Source organism: Phacochoerus africanus, chromosome 2, assembly GCF_016906955.1.
Source record: "Phacochoerus africanus isolate WHEZ1 chromosome 2, ROS_Pafr_v1, whole genome shotgun sequence".
Taxonomy (NCBI): Eukaryota; Metazoa; Chordata; class Mammalia; order Artiodactyla; family Suidae; genus Phacochoerus; species Phacochoerus africanus.
The window spans coordinates 267,120,593-267,143,522 of NC_062545.1; the positions used below are offsets into that span (position 1 = coordinate 267,120,593).

General features: G+C 39.0%; 1 pseudogene; it reads right to left on the minus strand.

Annotated features, from left to right (window-relative positions):
- Positions 1–583: 583 nt before the first annotated feature.
- LOC125120948 (olfactory receptor 1J4-like) lies at positions 584–16,393 on the minus strand (annotated as a pseudogene).
- Between the last annotated feature and the right edge of the window lie 6,537 nt (positions 16,394–22,930).

Consider the following 22,930-nt stretch of genomic DNA (forward strand, 5'->3'; position numbering starts at 1 on the left):
ATAAACAATGCTATATATAAAATAGATACTAACAAGTACAAATTTTATAGAATGTAGAACTACACTAAATATTTTTTAATATAATATAAAGGAAAACAATCTGAATAATATATAAGTATATATTTAAAACTGAATCATTTTGCTCTACACCAGAAACTAATGCATCATTATAAGACAACTATAATTCAAATTAACTAATTAATCAGTTAAAAATTTTTAAACCAATGCCCGAGATGACCACAATAAGAATTAAAATATATTTATATATAAAATTTTAAAATCTGTAAAAAAAAATTTAATAAGAATATAATTCATAGAAAGAAACAAAATTTAACCACACTTACAAATACACACAAAGGAGTTTGGTTCATTGAAGACCAAAAGTTGAACCTATGATTTGAGTAATGTCACATCTATGGTTATGGAATAATAATAGACAAGAGATATGACTGAAGGGAAAGAGACTAATCCAATAACTGTGACCATTTAAAGGACAGTGAGAAAAGCGCTTGAGATATGGGTACCCAACAAACAAATCTATAAGGCTTTTCTAACAGGGGCAGTGATTGAAATAAGAATGTTGTTAGGTGATTCTCACTTTGTGAAAAAAGTTATTTATTTTTCTGAAAAGAATCCCCAGAGCCAATGTCATGTCTCTGTTTCTCAGGCTGTAGATGAAAGGGTTCAGCATGGGGGTGACCACTGTGTACATCACAGAAGCAATGATATCTTTTTCATGGGACTGGCCTGATGAGGAGGAAAAGTACACAGCCATCATTGTCCCATAGAATAGAGACACCACAGAGAGGTGGGAGCCACAGGTGGACAAGGCTTTGCAGATCCCTTTAGTAGATGGGACCCTCAGAATGAAAACTCCAATGCGGCCATAAGAGACCAAGATGCCACTCAATGGAAGAATGACAACTGCAGCCCCTGTAGTGAATATGACCATCTCATTGAGAGAGGTGTCTGAGCAGGATAGCTTAAGCAGGGCATCAAGGTCACAGAAGAAGTGTGGGATGATGTTGTCATCACAGAAGGACAGTTGAGCCAGGAGGAGGGTGTGAGTCAGGGCATTAGCCCAGGAGAGAAGCCAGGATCCAGCCAACAGACACAGACACAGCTCCTCCCTCATGATGATGCCATAATGTAGAGGGTGACAAATAGCCACATACCTGTCATAGGCCATCACTGCGAGAAGGAGGTTATCAATGCAAACAAAAATCATAAAAAAATATGTCTGTGTTACACACTCTGTATAGGGAATAGATTGATCCTGAGTCTGCATGTTCATCAGCATCTTAGGGACAGTGACAGATGAAAAGGAGACATCTGTGAGGGCCAGGTGGCTGAGGAAGAAGTACATGGGGGTGTGGAGGCGAGGGTCCATCCTGATGAGCAGGATGATGAGCAGGTTCCCCAGCACTGTGGTCAGGTACATGCCCAGGAAAAGGGCAAAGAACATGCCCTGCTGCTCTGGATGGATGGGGAGCCCCAGGAGGAGGAACTCGGACACATGGCTCTGGTTCTCCATCATCATGTTCCTCTCCTGTCTTCTGGGGGAGGAAGTGATTCGGAATATCAGAGACATTGAATTCATGGTTGTGGCCACCACACTTGTTCTCTCACCTTCTCATGGAGAAAAACTGTCTGCCTTTCTTTTATTACCTACTGTTGCCAAAGCCAGTGATTCACCTTCAACACTCAAAATGATTCCTTTCAATGAAAACCAGAGCAAGTTCTTCCTTTTATCTTGTCAATCAATCATGTTTCTGACACCAAGATACTACTTGGATAGAATAAATACAACATACATGACCTCTTCCATCAGGAGTCTAACACTCAAGGGCACACCAGACCATGGACTAACTAAATGAACCTGAAGCCAGATTCTCTGTGTTATGATTTTGGTCACTCCAATTTCATGCTGTAGGACATGGCATGCTAAATCTCTGTTAGGCTCATGTGGCCCCTCTATGACAATGTGAGGATGCCAATATCACACTTTCATAGATTTTTAAATAAGGATTCTAATTCATGAGGTATTAATATCCAAGAACACTTTCCTGCATAAAATAAACACCAAAATTTGCACAGATGATTTTTGAGAGGATCTGTATCCCCCCAAAGTCAGTATCAAGTTCAGGAATTTAACAAACAGTATTATGAGGTGGTAACCATAAAGGACCAAGAATCTGACCTAAAATTTATGTTAACTTATCTGAGCTTGCACTTTTTTTTTCTTTGGCTTCTGTCTTTTCAGGGCTGCACCTGCAGCATATGAATGTTCCTAGGCTAGTGGTCTAATTGGATCTACAGCTGCCAGCCTATGCCACAACCATAGCAATGCTAGATCTGAGCCACACCTGTGACCTACACCACAGCTCATGGCAATGCCAGATCCTAAACCCACTGAACGAGGCCAAGGATCAAACCCGCAACCTCCTTGTTCCTGGTCAGATTTATTTCCACTGTGCCACAGTGGGAACTCCTCTCTCACATTCTTAAGGTGAGTTTCTGAGCTCATACCCTGTCACTGGTGTAAGTTCTATGCTCAAACTTGTCTTAATGCATGTTTATCTTCTTGCCAAGAAAGGAGCCTTACTTCAGTGTGTGGACCTCCATCCATTTCCATCTGCATCTAATCCTCCAAGTTGACTCAGATCTGGATATTCATCATTAGGAAGACACCTGAGATCTGAGATGCGGTCTGAGAGCTAAGAGATACTAGGGATTGGGGTGTCTCTTAGAAGTCAGTTTCCTGATTGACCAGCACTATATCCCAATATTGATCTTCGCATTGATAATAATGGAAAGTTAATGAACACAATGGCAGACAAATACATTTTTGCATGATTGCCTCACTGAACTTTTCAAGAGTCCGAGGAGGGATCATATTAAAACTTCACTTTTGGTAGTTCCCATTGCAGCTCAGCAGGTTAAGAATCCAACTAGCATCCATGACAATACCAGTTTGTACATTGGCCTCGCTCAGTCAGTTAAAGATCCAGCATTGCCATGAGCTATGGTGTATGTTGCAGATAGGGCTCAGAGCCAGTGTTGCTGTGGCTGTGGTGTAGGCCAGCAGCTGCAGCTCTGATTTGACCCCTAGCCTGGGAACTGCCATATGCTACAAGTGCAGCCCTTAAAAATTAAAAATTAAAACAACTTTAAAAACTGCGCTATCAACATACTCAGAAGGAGTAGGAAATGAGCATGATCTTACAGTTGGTAACAGCTGTAGTCACGTTTCTCTCCCATGCTTTTAAATATATACTTCAATCTTTGCTTCTATGACTCTACTGTTCCTCCTGCTGTTTAATTGGACAAACAGGCAGAACCTCAAGAAGAAATGTTTCATGATTTGAAGGAGTCTTACTACTCAGATAACTGTCCACTCTTATATTCCTGCAGATGTTTACTTTCCCAATGGCTTTCATATGCCTTCAATATCATTCAATCCAACATCTTTATTTCTCTCTGGGAAGCAGAGAACAGTGTTTTTTCCCTGCATTTTACCATGAGTAGTGAAATTGCTTAAATAATCTCACATAATTATTGCATAGTGGAACCTGGTCTCAAACTTTGATTTCCTGATGATTTTTCAGTACAAAGAATCTGCCCATTTCTTTTTATGAGGGGTATAGAGGCTAATGTGAAATGTTAAAAGTGAAAAGTTAAATGTTAAAACATGTCTGGGAGAGGAAACTATATTAACATTATGAAAGATTCTGTCAGGAGATATTTGCTTCTGACCAGGGAGCTGCTAGTGGTTAATAACTGACTCAGTTCACAGGAAACAAGGAAGAACCAGGAATTTCACCCTCCTGACAAGAACAGACTTCTCACTTAAAGCTGATAGGTCTGACTTAGCCAGGATATCACAGATCTCCTGCAGGAGAACCAGAGCTCCTAATGACACCCAGGAGATGCAATGGGAACAGAAAGGAAAAATTCAGACATGAAGTTTTGATTCCATTAGCACCCTGTACAAAGAGGTTGCTGGGAAACTGCTCAGGAGTGAATAGATGATGTGTGACCTAGAAGTGGGGTGTTGAGAGAGATTATGGATGGGCTAATTTTCCTAGCTTCATACCAAATACTGTCCCCTGCATAATCAGGACATGGAGATTCAGGGGTTTGGGTCTCCTTGACCCAATTTGCTAAGTGCTAATGATGTGCCTGGCTTCTTCAGCACCGTACATGCAATATCTGTCAGCAATTAGCATGACCCCATGGAACAGCACTGGATGCGGAGAATCACCATGGCCAAACCCAAGGCCACCAAGCTATTACATGGGGAATGATGAAGATCTGAGTGTCGAAGTATGTGATTCCAGAAATGAGCATTTCATTTGTAAATGGACTGACCAAAATTGAAGCAGGGTGTCAAAAGTATTGGGCTTCCAGGGGCCCTGCTGGGGGAGTCAAGTCACAGGAAAATGGATGCCAATAGCTCTGCAAAGTCCATTTCCTGTGGAGCTGCCTGTGTATCTTCTGGTCTCAGGCAGGTGGAGGATAAAAAAAATGAAATAATTCCCCCCCAATAACACACAGATATTTATTTCTTCTCTGTGAAGGAAGTCAAGGTATGGGTTTGTTACCCAAAATTATTCATGCACTGTCACAGACACACACTTGCCAAATGGAGATTTATAGATATCTCTGGCATATACTCTCACTAGATAAATATAGTCAGGGTGTGAGTCAGCTTCACACAAAGCTATGCAAAACTCACAAACAAAATACCCATGTACAACACAGCTACACACACAGAACTGTCAAGCATCCTAGACCCAAGGCATTGTCAATACAAGAAGTGATTCATATTTGAATCACAAGCAGTGCACAAGGTCTTACACAGAGCACACATGCAGCAGATGCAAGCAGAATAAGCACAGGCTGGGGAAATGTCCAGGCTTCTGTGATCTCTGTATATCCTAGTGTGTGTCATTCAGTGTCTTTGTCAGTTACACACACACACACACACACACACACACATAGACTCATACAACACAAGGCACACACAAATACACCTAATCTCTCTGACGGTCACACACACACTTACACATAGACACAGATGCCCAACTAGGGAGGTTTCTGGTCTCCTTCTGAGCTATACCTGTGCTCTGAGTTCAAATACCTCCTGCTTCATTCTGTTACCTGAATCCTCACTTTCTGTCCAGAAGACCCAGGGTCCAAAGATAAAGAGCAAACCTAAGTTGCCTGAGGATCTGTATAAACTCTCCTGTTAGTTCTCCAGCTTCAAAAAGATGCAGAAGAAGATCTCCTTTTCTCCATCTTAAAGAGACCCTGGAGGGAATCCACCCCAGTCAACAACCAGATAAGCAGTCCACTGGGGCAACTGCCCAACTCCCTCCTGGCCTCACAGGAAGGAGGATCATTAGGTTCCTCAGGGGCTGAGCTGCACCTGGATTCACAGGAGAGAGGGTCCCTGATATGAGTGGTACCATGGGCTTCTAGTCAAGTCTCTGATGAGAAGCAGGAGTTCCCCCATTGCCCATGGCTGTCATGAGTACAGTTTCTCCCAAGGGTGGTATATGGCACAGTGAGTGGAAGGTCTTCTGCAGGTTTCCAAACATTGACACAGGGTTTCATTAGAACACAAAGCCCCTTAAAATGTTCATGTCTCTCTCACTCCACTGGAGGTTTTGTAGGGTCGGTCTATGTCTTGTTCAGGAGAAAGGGGATTGAATATAAAACTCTGAAAAATAAAAATCTGGGTTCTTCCCCAACTAAGAGAGCATACTTGAGAAATTTATCCAAGGCCCTCAGACTGTTCCTTGAAAATGGTAATGATAATCATACTCTTTGTGTGAGTTTGAAGGATGCTTTCATGAGCACATAATGAAAGCTTACTAAATGTTAAGGTTTATTGTCAGTTTTTTTTGCATCACTAGAGATCAGGTATGACTCACAACAGGCAATTCTGACTGGAACCGTTGAATGAATTCATTAGCTCATCATCCACTCATTCCCTTAAATAATCATTAAAATAGAAGGAGAAATAAAAATTTTTTTCCAACTAACAAAAAATAAAAGAATACAACAATATAAAACCCAGGCAAAAAGAAACACTGAAAGGGCTTCTCTAAACCAAAAAGAAAGGAAGGAAAGAAAGGGAGGAAAAAGGAAAAAAAAAAGAGGAGGAACTAAGTTTGAGGAAACCACAACCAGAGAGCAGTCACTCAAATAAGACAGCATAAAGATTTAATCATGAAAATGTTTTAAACAAAATAAAATTAAAAAGAAAAACAAAGAGAGTAATCAAAATCATAAAATGTGGGAAAGGGATGTTAGGAAATAAGTAGACCCTTTTTTGTTTGCTTGTTTGTTTCTCTTCTTAATTTTAATATAGCAATGAAGTGTTTGAACCTACAGGACCCTCAGGCTAAAACACACAATTATAGGAAGGGGTTAGGATACTTAAAAAAACATGGCAACCACAAGACAAAACCAAACACTGCATTCACAAAAAATGAAAGGAAAAAAAAAAACACTCAAACAGAAAATAACCAGAGACCATCCAACCAAAAAAGCAAAGGAAGAAAGGAGAACCAAAGAATCAACTGGAAAACGAGGTTCAAATGGCAATAAATAATCATCTATCAACTATCACCTTAAATGTCAATGGACTGAATGCTCCAATCAAAAGACACAGAGTGGCTGAGTGGATAAAAAGGCAAAAACCTTCAATATGCTGCCTACAGGAAACTCAGCTTAAGACAAAGGATACATACAGATTGAAAGTGAAAGGGTGGGGAAAAATATATCATACCAATAGACATGACAGGAAAGCAGGAGTTTCAATACTCAAATCAGACAAAAGAGACTTTAAAACAAAAGACATCAAGAAAGACAAAGAAGGACACTATTTAATGAGTAAGGGATCCAACCAAGGAGACGATGTTACTATCATCAACATATATGCCCCAAATACAGAAGCACCCAGCTACATACAAAAAATACTAACTGACATGAAGGGAGAAATTGATGGGAATTCAATCATAGAAGGAGGCTTTAATACCCCCTTCACATCAATGGACAGATCCTCTAGACAGAAAACCAATAAAGCAACAGAGATCCTAAAGGAAACAATAGAAAAATTAGACTTAATTGATATCTTCAGGACACTACATCCAAAAATATCAGAATACACATTCTTCGCAAGTGCACATGGAACATTCTCAAGAATCCACCACATATGGGGACACAAAGCTAACCTCAATAAATTTAGGAACATAGAAATTATCTCAAGTATCTTCTCTGACCACAATGCCATGAAATTAGAAATCAACCATGGGATAAGGAAAGAGAAAAAACCTACTGCATGGAGACTAAACAACATGCTACTAAAAAACCAATGGGTCAATGAGGAAATCAAGAAGGAAATTAAAAACGACCTTGAAACAAATGATAATGAAGACACAACCTCTCAAAATCTATGGGATGCTGCTAAAGCAGTGCTCAGAGGGAAATTTATAGCAATACAGGCCTTCCTCAAAAAAAGAAGAAAGATCCCAAATTGACAACTTAAACCTCCACCTAAATGAATTAGAAAAAGAACAAAAAAGACCTAAAGTCAGCAGAAGGAAGGAAATCATAAAGATCAAAGAAGAAATCCATAAAATAGAGACTCAAAAAACAGTAGAGAAAATTAATAAAACCAAGAGCTGGTCCTTTGAAAAGGTAAACAACACTGACAAACCCCTGGCCAGACTCACTAAAAAGAGGAGAAAAAGAACCCAAATAAACAAAATTAGACATGAAAAAGGAGAAATCACAATGGATAGTGCAGAAATACAAGAAACCATAAGAGAGTACTATGAACAACTATATGCCAACAAGTTTGACAATCTGGAAGAAATGGACAATTTTCTAGAATCGTACAGCCTGACAAAACTGAATCAAAAAGGAACAGACCAAATGAACAAACCCATCACTAGAAATGAAATTGAAGAGGTCATAAAATCACTCCCTACAAATAAAAGTCCAGGACCAGATGGCTTCACAGGGGAATTCTATCAAACATATAAAGAGGATCTGGTGCACATTCTCCTTAAATTTTTTGAAAGGTTGAAGAAGAAGGAAAACTCCCAAAAACATTCTATGATGCCACCGTCACACTAATTACAAAGATACCACCAAAAAAGAAAACTATCACCCAATATCACTGATGAATATAGATGCAAAAATTCTCAACAAAATCTTAGCCAACCGAATCCAACAACATACCAAAAAGATCATACACCATGACCAGGTAGGGTTCATCCCAGGTTCACAAGGATGGTTCAGCATACATAAATCAATCAGCATCATACACCACATTAACAAAAGGAAAGTCAAAACCATATGATCATCTCAATAGATGTAGAAAAAGCATTTCACAATGTCCAACATCCATTCATCATCAAGACCCTCGCCAAAGTGCGTATAGAGGGAACATAGCTTAACATAATCAAAGCCATTTATGAGAAACCCACAGCAAATATAATCCTCAATGGGGAAAAACTGAAAGCCTTCTCACTCCAATCTGGAACAAGACAGGGATGACCACTCCCGCCACTGCTCTTCAATATAGTTTTGGAAGTCCTCACCACAGCAATTACACAAACAAAAGAAATAAAAGGCATCCATATAGGAAGAGAAGAGATAAAACTGTCACTGTATGCAGATGACATGATACAATACAGAGAAAACCCTAAGGACTCAACCCCAAAACTGCTTGAACTGATTAACAAATTCAGCAAAATAGCAGGCTATAAGATTAACATTCAGAAGTCAGTTGCATGTCTGTATACCAGCAATGAAATATTGGAAAAGGAATACAAAAATATGATACCTTTGCAAATTGCACCTCACAAAATCAAATACCTTGGAATACACCTGACCAAGGAGGTAAAGGACCTATATGCCGAGAATTATAAAACTTTAATCAAAGAAATCAAAGAAGATGTAAAGAAATGGAAAGATATTCCATGCTCCTGGATTGGGAAAATCAATATTGTAAAGATGGCCATACTACCCAAAGCAATCCACAGATTCCATGCAATCCCTATCAAATTACCCAGGACATTTTTCACAGAACTAGAAGAAACAATCCAAACATTTGTATGGAACCACAAAAGACCCAGAATCGCCAAAGCAATCCTGAGAAACAAAAACCAGGCAGGAGGCATGACTCTTCCAGACTTCAAGCAACATTATAAGGCCACAGTCATCAAAACATTGTGGTACTGGGATCAAAACAGACAGACAGACCAATGGAACAGAAGAGAGAACTCAGAAATAAACCCAGACACCTATGGTCAATTAATCTTTGACAAGGGAGGCAAGAACATAAAATGGGACAAAGAAAGGCTATTCAGCAAGCACTGCTGGGAAACCTGGACAGCTGCATGCAAAGCAATGAAACGAGAACGCACCCTCACACCATGCATGAACATAAACTCAAAATGGCTGAAAGACTTAAGTATAAGACAAGACACCATCAAAGTCCTAGAAGAAAACAGAGGCAAAACACTCTCTGACATCAGCCTCGTGAATATTTTCTCAGGTCAGTCTCCCAAAGCAAGAGAAATTAGAGAAAAAATAAACCCATGGGACCTCATCAAACTGAAAAGCTTTGGCACAGCAAAGGAAACCCAAAAGAAAACAAAAAGACAACTTACAGAATGGGAGAAAATAGTTTCAAATGATGCAACTGACAAGGGCTTAATCTCTAGAATATACAAGCAACTCATACAACCCAACAGCAAAAAAGCTAACCACCCAATGGAAAAATGGGCAAAAGACCTTAATAGATATTTTCCCAGGGAAGACATACAGATGGCCAACAACACTTGAAACAATGCTCAATATCACTGATGATAAGAGAAATGCACATCCAAACTTCCATGAGATACCACCTCACACCAGTCAGAATGGCCATCATTCATAAGTCCACAAATAAGTGCTGGATGGTGTGTCGAGAAAAGGGAACCCTCCTGCACTGTTGGTGGGAATGGAAGCTGGTATGGCCACTATGGAGAACAGTTTGGAGGTACCATATGAAAACTGTATGTAGAACTACCATGTGACCCAGCAGTCCCACTCTTGGGCATATATCCAGACAAATCTTTCCTTGAAAAAGCCACATGTAACCGCATGTTCATTGCAGCTCTATTCACAATAGCCAAGACATGGAAACAACCCAAATGTCCATTGACACATGATTGGATTAGGAAGATGTGGTGTATATACCCAATGGAATACTACTCAGCCAAAAAAAAAAAAAAAGAATGACATAATGCTATTTGCAGCAACATGGATGGAACTAGAAACTCTCATCCTGAGTGAAATGAGTCAGAAAAAGACAAATACTATAAGATATCACTTATAACTGTAATCTAATATCCAGCACCAATGAACATCTCCACAGAAAAAAAAATCATAGACTTGGAGAATAGACTTGTGGCTGCCGGATGGGAGAGGGAGTGAGTGGGAGAAATTGGGAGCTTGGGGTTAATGGATGCAAACTATTGCTCTTGGAATGGATTTACAAGGAGATCCTGCTGTGTAGCATTGAGAACTATGTATGCCTAGATACTTATATCACAACACGACAATGGGGGAAAGTTATGTATATATGTATGTGTAACTTTGCCCCCATGCTATACGGTGGAAATAAATAAATTAATTAATAATAGATAAAATTTTAAATAAAATAAGTCTATTTTTTCTACTTTTTTGGCTCTCCCATGGTATTATGGAAATTCCCATGTCAGGGCTCAGATCAGTGCCGCAGTTGCACATACACCACAGCTGCAGCAATAGGATCCTTTAACTCACTGAAGAGGCACAACCAATCCCATAATGCCATAACATGAACTCCATAAATCTCTCCTTCTTACACACACACACACACACACACACACACACACACACACACACAGCCTATTGGTTCTACTTCTCTGGTGAATATTGACTAATATGCCAACTATGAATCTTAAGTGTCCTACAAATCTGGTCCTCTGATATCTCTGAACTCATCACCCACAATCCCTCCCCCTCTTAGTCCTGTACAGGTTCAAAGGCCTAATTAATGCCCCTGGGATAGGCCAGGCACCATCTCCCCTCAGAGTATTTCTAGGTGCTGATCTCCATGCTTTTGCCCAGGCAGCACCATGGCTCACTTCCTTGTCCTCATTAACATATTTGGATGTTACCTTCACAATGGGCTCTACCTAGACCACAGAGTGTGAAATATTGAAGCTCACCCCAGCACTCTTGCCCCCACTTTTTTTATTTTTTGAGTCACACATGGGGCATAAGGAAATTCCCAGGCTAGGGATGGATTCAGAGCTGTAGCTTCCTACATACACCACAGCCACAGAAAATCCAAATCTGACCCCAACTGAGACCTACACCATGTCTCACAGCAACACTGGATCCTTAACTCATTAATTGAGGTCAGGGATGGCACTTGTGTCCTCATGGATATTAGTCAGGTTTGTTACAGCTGAGCCATGACAGGAACACTTTGCTCCGCATTTTATGATTCATATTTTTACCTAGCAAAAACTTAGAAATTATTTATTTCAGACATAGAAACCCATCATCAATAGAACTTTCAGCCCAGTAAAGAAATGATCACAACATTAAAAATAAATTTATGATGTGTTAGAAGGTTAAATATTGCTATGGAAAAAAAGAGCATAATGAGCTGGATCAGGAGTGCTGGAATGTCAACACCATATGGGGATACATATTTTTAACTTGTATTCTAAGAATATAGACTATTTCCTGGCACCTAGTAGTCATGCAGTTGCTGTTTTTCTGTGAGAAAGTTATAAATTCAGGTATTTAGCACTATTTTTTCCCCACTGTACAGCAATGGGATCAAGTTATCCTTACATGCATACATTCTCCCCCACCATTTGTTCTGTTGCAATAAGAGTATCTAGACATAGTTCTCAATGCTACTCAGCAGGATCTCCCTGGAAATCTATTCTAAGTTGTATCTGATAGCCCCAAGCTCCCTATCCCTCCCACTCCCTCCATCTCCCATCCGGCAGCCACAAGTCTATTCTCCAAGTCCATGATTTTCTTTTCTGAGGACATGTTCATTTGTGCTGGATATTAGATTCCAGCTATAAATGATATCATATGGTATTTGTCTTTGTCTTTCTGACTCATTTCACTCAGTATGAGAGTCTCTAGCTCCATCCATGTTGCTACAAATAGCATTATGTCATTCTTTTTTTTTGGCTGAGTAGTATTCCATTGGGTATATATACCACCTCTTCCGAATCCAATCATCTGTGGATGGACATTTGGGCTGTTTCCATGTCCTGGCTATTGTGAATAGAGCTGCAATGAACCTGTGGGTGCATGTGTCTCTTTTAAGTAGAGTTTTGTCCAGATATATATGCCCAAGGGTGGGATTGCAGGGTCATATGGAAGTTCTATGTATAGATTTCTAAGGTATCTCCAAAGTGTTCTCCATAGTGGCCATACCAGTTTACATTCCCACCAACAATGCAGGAGGGTTCCCTTTTCTCCACACCCTCTCCAGCACTTGCTATTTGTGGACTCATGAATGATGGCCATTCTGACTGGTGTGAGGTGGTATCTCATGGGAGTTTTGATTTGCATTTCTCTTATAATCAGCGATGTTGTGTATTTTTTCATGTGCTTGATGGCCAGCACTTCTTCATATTGATGTGAGCTCTCTGGGGAAAAGACAACACTCATTTCCAAGACTAAAATTAATCCAATACCTGTGGAATGCTCTCAACACAATCATGCAATTTAGGGGGAAAATTTTAGTCTTCCTGGAATGGGGAAATTTTGTAATTGGATTGACAACTATGTGCTCCCCCACTGTCAAAAGCACAGTCAAATTAACATTTATTTAGGTTTAGCAAACATCAAAAGTACTATATTAACTTGATATGGCATTGAGAAGATCAGAATTTTGGACATTACTAAAACAAAACATTAGAAAATTAACTGAATGTTTGTACTTTTGGAAGACAAGAAGCTGAGACATGGAAGCAATCCAATGCCTATTAACAGATGAATGATAAAGAAGATGTGGTACATAATATAATACACTATTGCTCGGCCATAAAAATAATGAAATCATGCCATTTTTGCAACATGGATAGAGGGAGAAATTATCATACTAAATGAAGTAATCCACACAGAGACAAACATATATCATGTGATATTGCTTATATGTACTATTTGAAAAACAAAATTATACAGGGAGTTCCTCTTGTGGCTCAAGGGAAATGAATCCAAATAATATTCATGAGGGTGAGGATTCAATCACTGGTCTTACTAAGTGGGTTGTGGATCTATCTTTTCCCTGAGCTGTGGTATAGGTCACAGACATGCATGGATCCCCCATTGCTGTGGCTGTGGGGTAGGCCAGCAGCTATAGCTCTGCTTTGACTCCTAGCCTGGGAATTTCCATATGCTACTGGTGCAACCCTAAAAATCCATTTAAAAAAGGATACAAATGAACCTACACACAAAACAGAAATAGACACAGACATAGAAAACAAATTTATGGTTACTAAAGTGGAAGGGGGAATGGACAAATTATGAGTTTGGGATTAAGATATAGACACTGCTATATACAGAATAGATAACTAAAAAGGACTAATTGTATAGCACATGGAACTGTAATCATATTCTGTGATAAAATATAAGGTAAAACAACCTGAAGATATACATATATGCTACATAATATATAAAAGATCTATCACTTAGCACTACACTTGACACTAACACAAAATTGTAAGTCAACTATATTTCAAATTAATTACTTAATTAATCAATTAAATAATTTAAAAACCAATGCCCAAGAATAGATAACCACAATAAACTTTATAAAACTGTAAAAAAGCAGAAAGTAGTAATAATACAAGATATTAAAAAAAATAAAATGAGACCATCAAATTCCTGGAAAAGAACATAGGCAAAACACTTTCTGACATCAACATCAGGAATATTTTCTCAGGTCAGTCTCAAAAAGCAACAGAAATAAAAGCAAAAATAAACCCATGGGACTTCATCATACTGAAGAGTTTTGCACAGCAAAGGAAACCAAAAAGAAAACAAAAAGACAACTTTCAGAATGGGAGAAAATAGTTTAAAATTATGCAACAGACAAGGGATTAATCTCCAGAATATATAAGCAATTTATACAACTCAACAGCAAAAAAAAGCCAACAACCCAATTGAAAAATGGGCAAAAAACATGAATAGAAATTTTTCCAAGGAAGATGTAAGATGACCAACAAGCACATGAAAAAATGCTCAACATCCCATATTATCAGAGAAATGCAAATCAAAACTACCAGCAGCCAAAATGGCCATAATTAATAAGTCCACAAATAACTAATGCTGGAGGGGGTGTGGAGAAAAGGGAACCCTCCAGCACTGTTGGTGGGAGTGGAAGCTAGTACAGCCACTATGGAGATCAGTATGGAGATACCTTAGAAACCTATACATAGAACTACCATCTAACCCATCAATTCCACTCTTGGGCATATATCCAGACAAAACTCTACTTAAAAAAGACACATGCACTCACATATTCATTGCAGCTCTCTTCACAATAGCCAAGACATGGAAACAACCCAAATGTCCACTGACAGATGATTGGATTATGAAGATGTGTATATATACACAATGAAATACTACTCAGCCATAAAAAAAGAAGTAAATATTGCCATTTGTAGCAACATGGATGGAACTAGAGACTCTCATCCTGAGTGAAGTAAGTCAGAAAGAGAAAGAAAATTACCATATGGTATCACTTATATCTGGAATCTAATATAAGACACAATGAACCATTCCACAGAAAAGAAAATCATGGATGTTAAGGATAGACTTGTGGTTGCCACGGGGCAGGGGGAGGGAGTGGGGTGGTTGGGGAGCTTGAGATTAATAGATGCAAACTATTGCATTTGGAATAGATTAGCAATGAGACCCTGCTGTGTATCACTGGGAACTATGTATAGTCACCTATGATGGAGCATGATCATGTGTGAAAATAGAATGTGTACATGGATGTGTAACTGGGTCACAATGCTGAACAGTAGAAAAAAATTGTATTTTGAAAAAAATTACTAAAAAAAGAAAAGAATAAAAAATAGTTTTAAAAAATGAAAAAAAACATATATACACAAAGGAGTTTGGTGCATTGCAGAACAGAGTTGAATGTGTGCTGTGAATAATGTCATATTTAGGGTTATTTAAAAATAAATTTACAAGAGATATGACTAAATGGAAAGAGACTGATCCAATAAAAATGACTATTTAAAGGACAGTGAGGAAATTGCTAGAGACATGGGTGATAAATGCATAACTATTTAAGGCTTTTCTTACAAGGTCAGTGAGTAAATAGGAACATGGTTAGGTGATTCTCATGTGGCAAAAAGGTTAATATTTCTGAAAAGACTCTCCAGAACCAATGTCATGTCTCTCTCAGACTGTAGATAAAAGGATTCAGCATTTGGGTGATGACTCTGCACATCAGAGAAGCAATGATGTCTTTGTCATGGGACTGGCCTGATGAGGAGGAAAATACACTGCCATCATTGTTCCATAGAATAGAGACACCACAGAGAGGTAGGAGCCACAGGTGGACAAGCCTTTGCAGATCCCTTTAGTATAGGGGACCCTCAGGATGGAGAGCCCAATGCAGCCATAAGAGACCAGAATGCCACTTAGTGGAAAAATGACAACTGCAGCCCCTACAGTGAATATGACCAGCTCATTGAGAGAGGTGTCTGAGCAGGACAGCTTCAGCAGGACAGCTTCAGCAGGACAGCAAGATCACAGAAAAAGTGGAGGATGAAGTTGTCAGAACAGAAGGACAGTTGAGCCAAGAGGAGGGTGAGGATCAGGTCATAGACACAAGAGAGAAGCCAGGATCCAACCAAGAGATAAAGACACAGATCTTCCCTCATGATGATGGTATAGCATAGAAGGTGACAAATAGCCACATACATGTCATATGCCATCACTGCAAGAAGAAGGTTATCAATGCAAGCAAAAAATATGAAAAATATGTCTGTGTTACACACTCTGCATAGGGAATGGATTGATCCTGAGTCTGCATGTTTGTCAGCATCTTAGGGACAATGACAGATGAAAAGGAGATGTCAGAGAAAGCCAGGTGGCTGAGGGAGAAGTACATGGGAGTGTGGAGGCGAGGGTCCAGCCTGATGAGCAAGATGATGAGCAGGTTACCCAGCACCATGGTCCAGTAAATGCCCAGGAACAGGGCAAAGAACAAGCCCTGCTGCTCTGGCTGGATGGGGATCCCCAAGAGGAGGAACTCAGACATGCTGCTCTTGTTATCCCTCATCATGCTGCCTTTCTATCTTCTGGGAATGAAGAGAAATCAGAACATCCTGGAACTTAGAAGTAATGAGCAATGCAGTTACCACTTGGTCACATGGTTTCTCAGAGTGAATGTGACATTGTATAGACAGTTCTCACTGCACTGCACTCACACACTGATGCCTCAACCAGTCTGTTGAAAGCAACACAACTTGATGTGTCTGAACACTGACACAGTCCCATTGAGAAAGTGTATGACTTCAGTCAAACTCTTCAGTGGAAATAAGGAACTGCTCATTCTCTTTTTTACAAATTGGAGAAATCATGATATACAGTAGGGAGGGAATAAAAAATATTACACAGTCGCTTCTGTAGCTCTACTGTCAGATTGCTTATGTGCTTTTGTCTGTCTAACACACACACACACACACACACACACACACACCACTTAAAGCATTATTTGCAAGATTAATGTACCATATCCAAAATAATGTGCTCAAAACAAAATCTTATTTTTACCATTAGAGTGAATGTAAGAAATACAAACAGGAGTTCCCATCGTGGTTCAGTGGTTAACAAATCCGACTGGGAACCATGAGGTTGTGGGTTCAGTCCCTGGCCTTGCTCAGTGGGTTAAGGGATCCAGCATTGCAGTGATCTGTGGTGGAGGTTGCAGACGCAGCTTGGATCTCACATTGCTGTGGCTGTGGTGTAGGCCGGCAGCTACAGCTCCGATTGGATCCCTAGCCTGGGAACCTCCATATGCCATGGGAGCAGCCCTAGAGAAAAAGGTAAAAAGACAAAAAAAAGAAAGAAATACAAACTACAAACAAATGAAAGAGGAAAGAATGAAAGAAAGAAAGAATGAAAAAGGAAAAGGAAAAAATGAAGGAAGGAAGGTAAGAAATAAAGTAAGAAGGAAGGAAGGGAGGCAGGGATGGAGGAAGGAAGGACAAGCAAACATTAATAAAGTTCCTCAAAAAATTCAATAGAATTCCCATATCATTAAGGAATTTTGCTTCTGCTTATATACCCAGAATAATTGAAAACAGGTACCAAAGAGGTATTTATACATCCATATTTAAAACAGCAATATTCACAGTAGCCCAAAGATGGAAACAACCCATGTCTTTTAGCAAATTATTGGATAAATATAATGTGGTCTATACTTACAGCGGAATATGATTCAGCCTTAAAAAGGAAAGAAATTCTGATACAGCCACAACATGAACAAACCTTGAAGACATTATGCTAAGTAAAATCATGCAGTCACAAAATTGTAAATACTGTAAGATTCCATTCATATGAGATTCATAGAAGAGTCAAATTAATAGACACAAAAAATGGAATGGTGACTGTCAGGAGCTGGTGTGGGGAGGAAAAGGAGAAGACATTGTTCAGTGGTTACAGAATTTCCATTTGGGAAGAGAAAAAATTCTGGAGATTGACGGTGGTGGTGGTGGTTCTACAACAATGTGAATTAATTAGTGACACAAAAATGCATACAAAAATGTTGAAATGTTACATTTTGTTACGTATATTTTATCACAATAAATTTTTTTAATTTAGAAAATATACCATGAGTCAATAAATACTGACTATAAATAGCAATCAAAAGGAGAGTGACCCAAAAATTAAATAAATCAACTCATTATTTCAGCAGGATGTGTAAGCAAACATCAGGAATTAAAGATGACAAAGACACAGGAGGCCATTAATCAAAATCAAGTAGCTTCCTGAAAATGCATGTTTACCTCTGAGGTCTCTCTCTCACATCCAGGATATGGTACAGGCCCAGACCATGGATGATCCTTGAAGATTAGTATGTCCACAGCACTTGACTCATTGCATTTTAAAAAACTTTCCCAAGAAATAGTTTTATTAATATCTGCCATTGTCTCTCTGTTTCTCCCCTTTCATCACCAGGGCTTTAAAATGGCTCAGTTCAGAGCATACAGGCAAAGTGAAGGACATGTGAATTTGCCCAGTGAGGTGACCAGAGAGCCGAGATATTGCAGATGCTGTAGGACCAAGGACCTATATCAGAATTCACAGTCATCTGGTTAACTAGACAGGGTTCCAAAATTGACCCCACCCTGTTCCCCAGAGTGGAAATTTGGAAGTCATTAAACATCAATAAGGAATATTCTGAGAAGTTTGCTAGCCTTCAAACTATCTGGACAAAGTGCCACCAACTTAGGATAAAGAGGACTTTGCTGCCTATTTATGTCTAGAGCTGAGACAAATGTAGACTCAGGCTGTGAGGTTGTCTGACCAGGTCAAATGCTTATATATATTTCCAAGGCCCTCACATGGCCCTCTCTGCTTTATGGCCAACCAAGGAGAGGAGAAGGAGATTGTGAATGTGTTATACATGGAAACAAACACTCAGCATGAAATATAGTGACACAAAAATAAAACCCCAGGTGCTGCTTCTTCGAGCTCTCCAACCTATGCTCATCCTAATCAGAAGTGAAGTTTGTATGGATTCATACCAACTTACTCACAACTTTAAAATGAAGTCTTTTGTAAATCACAGTTAAAAGAAACACAAAAACAAAAATACTTCTACGCTCTTGGTGGAGATGTAAAATGGTGTGGCCATTACATAAAACAGTATGGAGATTCCCCAAAACATTCAAAATAGAAACACCACATGATACAGCAATCCCACTTCTGGGTGTAGACCAGAAAGGAATGGAATCAGGTTCTCAGAGATGTATCTATGCTGCCATGTGCATTGCAGCTCTGTGCACAATAGATAAGCTATGGAAACAAGCTGCATTTCTACCAACAGATGAATGGATAAATGTGGCACATACACACAATAGATTATAATTTAGGCTTAAAAATGGAAATTCTACCATTTCTGACAAGATAGACGAAATAGAGAATATTATGCTAAGTGAAATAAGCCAGTCCTACAAGGACAAATATTGCATAATGCCACCTTGAGAAACTCATAGAAGCAGAGAATAAATGGCAGTCACCAAGGGCTATGGGGAGGTAAAATGCAGTGTTGTTATTTAATTGAAATAAAGTGTCAGTTATACATGATCAATTAGTTCTTGAGACCTGTTCTATAGCATATGCCTAGAGTCAAAAATACTATACTGTGCACCAAAAAGTTCCTTAAAAGAGTATATCTCATGTTAAGTTTTCTTACCACATAAAAAGGACTTAAGGACATTTTGAGAGGAGACAGATATGTTTATGACCTTTATTGGGGTGGTAGCTTCACACATGTGTGCACATGTCCAAACTCTTCAAATTATATGCATTAAATATGTGCAGTTTTGTGTATATCAATTACACCTCACAGGCTGTTTTAAAAAAAAGCCAAGACCACATCCATTCACCCACACAACTCACAAACCATACACACTCACACACAGACACTCCACTACACACATTGAGAATCACATGTGATCAAACCCAAGAAAGAAATAATATAAAAAGAAGCAACAAGCACACAGCAACCCAAGCACACACACATGTATTGCAGATTTCCAGCCTCCATGGTCTATTATTAGCACTGTACAATAGGACTTTCCACAAGGATGGAAATATTCTATTGCTGTGTTGTCCAATACAGCAGCACCAGACTCATATGCCTACTGGAGACTTGAAATATAGCTAGTGCAACTGAGGAATCCAAGTTTTAATTTCAGGTCATTTTAATTAATTTTAATATTATGGCCACTTGAGGCTGGTGGCACCAGGTAGGTCAGTGTGTGAATAAGTCATTAAAACCACATGGTTATATGAGCAACATGAACACATTTCCTCTACCTCTTCTTCCAGGTCCTCACTTGAACACACATATCTAGGCCAAGTAATGGTTCCCCACCTTGCTCTGATCTATGCTGGACCAGGCTACTACCTGAGGACCCATATCTTATGCCTCCATGACCTGACAATATTTAGAACTTCCCTCACCTGTTTACAAGAATGAGAACAATGAGCAGGGAAGATCCACATTTACCAACAGGACTGAGACCAAAGGGAACACACCCCCTAGCTTCTGGTTAGAGAAGAAGACAACTGACTTAACTCCCCAATTTCTTGTGTCCCTCTTGAGATGGATCCAGTGCATGGACCAAAGCGACTGAACTATAGGAGTCCCAGGATGTGTCTCTAATGTCAGTGACACATTTGTCTATCCTCTGCCTGCTCATGAGGAACAGGAGAGGCCATGAACACCCTTAAACTACAATGGAATCTGCCACTCCATCAACTGCAGAAAGGACCAAGCAGAGTGGTACAAAATCTTGACCACACACCACTGACACTGAAATATGTTGGAACTTACCCCCTGTCACCATCATTTTTTTCCATACATATGACACCATAAAAAACCCACAAAATATAAAACCATCTTGAGCAAAATGGACAAAACTGTAGTAATCACATTTCCTGATTGCAAACTATACCTCAAACCTTTAGAAATCAACAAGGTATATTACTGCCTTTAAAATACACATATTAAAATATGGAACAGAATATACAACCCAGAAAGAAACCTACACATATATGATCAACTGATCTTTGGCAAGGGAGCCAAAAACACACAATGGGGAAAGCTGAGTATCTTCAATAAATGGTGCTGGGAACTAGTTATCCACACACAAAGGAATGAAAGTGAATACCCAACAGTGAAAAAAAACTGTCTGTGCCATCCCATCCTAGGGACAAAGATGTTTGCCACCTTCATTGACAACAATGTGGCCATGAGGGAGCTATTCAGGGGCAACTCACAGTTCACAGCCATGGTGGACCTAGAAGGTATCATGCTCTATGAAATAAGGCAGAGAGACAATGTTAAATATCATGGTATCTCACTTATAATTGGAGACTAAAAATCAAAACAATAAATCAAAAAAAACAAAATGAAAACATACTCATAAATTCAGAGAAGAAAGTGGCGGTTGACAGAGGGGACAGTATCTGAGGAAGAGGGAGGAAACAGGTGATGTCGATGAAGAAGAACAAACTTCCAGTTATAAAATAAAGAAACATTGGGTTGCTACATACAGCATAAGGAATATGATCAAAAATAATGCAAATGCTTATGGGTACATAGTATTACTAGCTTAATAATTATGTTGATCATTTCATAATATGTGAAAATGTCAAATCACCATGTAATACACCTGAAACTAACATCATATTGTTTGAAAACTCTATTTCACACAGTGCCTAGACATGGACTTGAAGCTTTGACCCTCAGATTAAAAGCATGATGCTCTAATGACTGAGCTACCCAGGCCCTACAAATTATATTTCAATAAAGATGTTGGTACGGCAGCTTGGTGCTAGAATATTCCACAAACTATCATTCATAATGCTGAAAATTTTTACAAACATTTGTGTCCTCGGATAAGGACTTTAACCATGTTTCTTAATTAATACAAAACATCAGGCTTACATTCCACATTTTTTCAAAATTTTCAGTTACATTAAGAATTTGTATTCTTTGGAGTTCCCTTTGTGGCTCAGCAGGCTACAAAAACCTGATTAGTATCCATGATGATGCTGGTTAGAACTCTGGCCTCGCTCATTGGGTTAAGGATCCAGTGTTGCCACAGGCTGCACTGTGCCCATGATCTGGTGGCTGTGGTGTCAGCAGGCATCTGCAGCTCTGAGTCTACCCCTAACCTTGGGATTTCCATATGTCACAGTTGCAGCAATAAAAAGAAAAAATTTTTTCCAATTACTAGTTATTTTATTATTGATCAATTGTTTAAGGTGGTTTTTGCCACCTTAAGCTTCTATACAGTAACTTACTATTTTAACCTTTGTAATTAACTATCATTTTGCATATATTTTGAGACTGTTTAACACAACACTTTCCTTAATAAAATTTCACCCTCTATATTAGAATATCCATTGATGATTCGTATGTGGAAAAAACTATTGCAAATGTGGTGGCCAAATGGTAATTTTCTAATTTGATCATTTCCTCTATGTTGATTAGCTGTATTCTCCTACAAAAAGGATCTTCCCCTTACTCCACATTCATTTGTTTTTTCATTGATTAATTTATATCATCACAGACTTATGAATTCATATTTATTCTATGAGTTGTAAGCAGTTACTGATGCTATTCATTTTGAAGCTCTAATTATTCCAGATTTGGCCAATGGGAACCCCTTCCAGCTGGCTTCTGTGTCCTCTTCATTCATTGAGCACTTTTCATTTTCAAGCTCAGAAAAATTTCCCTGGCTTTGTTGTGTCCTGGCCCCAGCCCTAGAATCAGCTATTTTTCTAAGTCACTTTGGTTCCTGTTAGAAGACACTGATATTTGAAAATCAAACATGGCATTGTGTGTGTTTGTTGTTTACAAGGCTGCTAAGTGATCTCAGAGAATACAGCCAGGAAACATATATAAAAGAAACACAGGATGTAGAAACTAGAAACAAGCAAACGCAATGAATGTTTACCCATAGGAGATGGGTCAGAAGTGGGACAGAAAAATGGGAGGTGGGAACCAGACATATATTGATATATAATTTCAATCTGATTATACACATTACAACCCATGAGTTCAAACTGGTATTTTCAA